This window comes from Lupinus angustifolius, unplaced genomic scaffold (genome assembly GCF_001865875.1).
Source record: "Lupinus angustifolius cultivar Tanjil unplaced genomic scaffold, LupAngTanjil_v1.0 Scaffold_17_127, whole genome shotgun sequence".
Classification (NCBI taxonomy): domain Eukaryota; kingdom Viridiplantae; phylum Streptophyta; class Magnoliopsida; order Fabales; family Fabaceae; genus Lupinus; species Lupinus angustifolius.
In genome coordinates, this window is record NW_017719102.1 from 1,043,565 (window position 1) to 1,044,132 (window position 568).

The window sequence follows — 568 nt, forward strand, 5'->3', positions numbered from 1 at the left end:
TCCATTTTAATGTAGAACCCGAATCGATGTTGGACTGAGCAGAGAAGGATTGGGCAAACATAACCTAGGGTTTAATTTGGGGAAAAATTGGAATATGATGGAATGAGGATGATAATGTGAGATTTCAAGATAGCTTTGAGAGGGTTAGGGAGAGGTTTATCTACCTTATAGCACTTGGATCAGTTGAGGTGCAATTTCAGAGACTTAAAAGTGAAAAGAGGTGGAGAAAATGCCGAAAAAAGCGTGAAACCGAGGTGCTGTCTTCACTTAAACTACTGGTTTTAATTGATTAACGGGCATGGTCAATCGATTAAAATCATGTAAAAATTGATTTTTCAGAACAGAATGGTTTCAACTCTTTAGGGCTATTGCATGCATTTTAACGGATTAATCGATACATTTTTAATCGCAAAATGAAGTTATCATGAGGTATAATTTTGCACTACAACATATATCATTTAGAACCAGAGACAAATAAACATATAGAGGCAACACATAAAGCAAACATCTAGGCAGTTTTAATCAAGATATTGTTCATCAAGAATTCCAAGTTCTCTTCTTAGAACAT